Source organism: Vigna angularis, chromosome 4, assembly GCF_016808095.1.
Source record: "Vigna angularis cultivar LongXiaoDou No.4 chromosome 4, ASM1680809v1, whole genome shotgun sequence".
NCBI classification, from domain to species: Eukaryota; Viridiplantae; Streptophyta; class Magnoliopsida; order Fabales; family Fabaceae; genus Vigna; species Vigna angularis.
In genome coordinates this window covers 10,304,677-10,308,324 of record NC_068973.1, presented here as the reverse complement: position 1 = coordinate 10,308,324, position 3,648 = coordinate 10,304,677, and positions in this window count along the sequence as shown.

Here is a 3,648-nt window from a genome sequence, read left to right as displayed (position 1 = left end):
GAAAGTGGGTGGTTGGTTAGAAATGTATAAAAGTATTATTTGAGAGATAAAGAGATAAAGAGAAGAGAAGGAGGGTAAAAGAAAGGTATCACGGAACAGTACGGATTGTACCTTGTTGGGGAAGTGGCGAAGGGACAAAAGTCACGTGATGTGATGATGGTATTGTTGGACAGTTGCACTAGTACAGCCTAGTTCTACCAAACAAACACGTTTGATTGGCCATCAGACAATAGGGATTATTACCACACACATGTCTCCACAACAGTGGGCCCCTTCTTTGTCTCACTCTCCCTCTCCTATTTCCCCCAACTTGCCTGCCGTGCAGTGCAAATATTGTAATCCTCAAACAAACACCATTCTTCCAATACTATCCTTTTTTCAGAATCCAAATTGATACTGATGGATGTAGTGCTCGCTGAGTCGGAAATTTTAATGTAAAAGGATTCTTGAATTTTGTAATTCTATTGGGATGTTTTCTATGTTAAAAAAGGGTAACAACACTTCAAAGTACTTCAAGTAGTTACGAAGAATTGATGGATTTTTTAGTGCTTTTTTCATTATCTAAATTATGTTATTAGTTTTCTCTCCTTTTTCTTTTTAAATCGTGTAAATGGATATTTGTCAAAGATATTCTAACATTCAAGTCAGTAATATAACCGAACAGTTAGCATAATAAATTATGCATATATATATATATATATATATATATATATATATATATATATATATATATATATATATATATATATATTGTATAATAATTCTAAAATCATACGTGAGATCTTTATTTAACTAGTTGTAATGGATCTTTACTTTTCGCTGACCTAATCACAGTTCAATAACACTTTAATTTGCATTAGGAGCTTAATGAGTCATTATTACTAATAATCTGACCATACTGTTAGGTCATATTGGATATGGCCTAGGTCTCAATGGACGACCTAGAAAGACGGCTTTGGAGGACGGCCTAGTAAAAGTTTAGCCTACATCAGCCTTGATTGAAGGTTGATCTGAGTTTACTTCAGCCAACTCAGTCAAGACGAAAGATTGGCCAAGTTGAACTCGACCAAAGATTAGCTTGAGTCGTTTACGATCAAAGATAGGCTCGAGTCGTCCCCACTCAAAGGTCAACTCGAGTCATCCTAAAGATCAAATGTGTCAGTCATAGCAAAAGAACAAGTCAACTTCGAACAAAAGTCGACCAAGTTGATCTTGATTAAAGGTCGGTCGAGTTGGTCCCTTCTAAAAATCAACTAAAACATTTCGGATGAAATTTAGTCAAATTAAAATCAACTCACGAAAATCAATTAAGTTAATCAACCTAATTAATCTAATCAAATATCAATCAAGTCAGTCTAAATAAAAATTATTCAATCAATCCAACTGAATATCAATTGAATCAATCCAACAAAAAATAAATCGAGTTTTCCCATCAAATATCAACAAAGGTTAATCAAGTTATGATGAGCCAAATCATTCTTGAACCGATCATATGAATGCACCAAAAACTTTAAAATCTCGATTTGTTTCAAGGTTTCTTCTCGTTAATTTCAAATATCTTTTTTAACATTTCTTAACCTTTTCACTAATTTCTCTTAATTTTCCTTGAAGCTTTCACCATCGTTATTATGACCTTCTTTTAAAGCTTTGAATATTTCCAATGTAAGTTGTACGTGGAGAAGTAATGTGAGAAGAAGAGACGAAGAGAAGAAAGTGACACCTAAGTAATAAATGTGTTTGCGTGACACTTAGCTGCTGATGTAGAGTTCTATTAAGAGTTTCACTACCAAATTAAGGCTACTTATTTAAGGTTCCATTTCCATGAATATTTTAGTCAAGGGTCAACCGACTACCATTTCATCTTTCACAAAGATATTTACTCTTTTTTTATTATGAAAAATAGAAAATACAAAATAAATGAGATTATGTCTCGCAGGAAAAATTCAAATAAAATTGTATTACGTCAATATTTTAACTTTTTTTTTAAATTTTCTTAGAATTAACAGTTTCAATCGATACTCTGTAAGTACATGAAATATGAAGTGGATTTTGCTTGTAATTAAATATGAGTAAAATATTAAACTTGTTGATTCAATATTCAATTTAACAAAAAAATTATTTATTAGAAAAGCCTAACTCAACCCCACAAAACCGACTTGTAAGATGAGGTTTGCACCTCACTTGTATATTATAAATTGGTCTTATTTCTAGTCGATGTGGGACTTCCAACACACCCCCTTCACGTTGAGGTATAGACATCTCGTGCGTGATAGTAGAAATTGGATGGTTCGATAGCGACCCGACAATGGGTGGATCACTCATTAATTTCTACTATCATGCACGAGATGTCTATACCTCGACGTGAAAGGGGTGTGTTGGAAGTCGCACATCGACTAGAGATAAGACCAATTTATAATACATAAGTGTAAATCTCACCTTACAAGCCGGTTTGTGGGGTGAGTTAGCTTAAAAATCCACTTTCTAATATGGTATCAGAGCTATGGTTATAGCCTATCGTAACAAGTTTTAAATGGGCATTTTTGTTTCCACCCGTTGTCGAACCGCTATCGGACCATCCATTAATTTCTACTTTCTAACATTATTTGTGTTCCAACTGAAATTGAAACACGTCACTTAACTTTATTCTATTTATTTATTGTATTTTTTAATTTAACAGGAAATCCTTCATTTGCACGAACAATTTTACAATTTATTCATTAATACTTGGACCTTATTAAAAGATAATTAATTTTTTGATTAATTTTCTTGGCTTGTGCCAAGTACTTATGGGAAGAATAAACGATGTGGGCCATTCAACAAAACGTGGACGTATTCTCAGCTTCAAGTTTGTGAACTGTGATAAGCCATAACGTGGTAGAAATACCTACCACTACCGAGCGCTACCGCTTTCAAGAGAGTGCATTGGAAGAATCCAAGGGATAAATCTAAGATGGTTTGTGTATATATATAAGTTTCATTAAGTTTTTTTTAGCTGGTACCTTTTAATAAGTATATCGAATTTTAGTAGATAAATTACTTCCACATATTATCGATTTTAAATTTTAATATTAAAGGTATTTAATTAATTTATATTATCAAAGATTTAAAAAAAAACAAGAAATCCCTCAAACTCTTATTCATCCCTTTTTTCATCCCTTATTTCTTTTAACTTTTTCTCTTTCATCTCTCTCACTCTAACTTTCTCTTTGTCGTTCGCAAAAAAAAAAAATCAAAAACACTTACCTAACCCTAATCTATCTTCCTCATTTATCTAATTTATTTCTCTCTCGTCTCCACACTCTCTCTCACCCACACATAATAGCCCGCGACACCGCAATTTGTTACTCTTACTCTATTCGTTCATTTGTTTTCCACTTTAATAAAAAATAATTGATGAAGTTGATGTTGATTTTTGATTGGAAGGTTGTGTTATATCTTTACCATTCTGATTGTTATTAAATTTAATTTTTTAATTTTAGAATTAGTAGTTTATCTCCAGGGAGATTTGATATTTTGACTTTTGTCCGAAAATATTTTCCAAAAGAGAAAAATCGTTATGTGGAAAGGAGATTCCGGAAGAGGTAAGTCGTTGTTCAAAAAATGGATTTTTGAAGTCGGCTCTTAAAAATAATTCTAAAAACATATTTT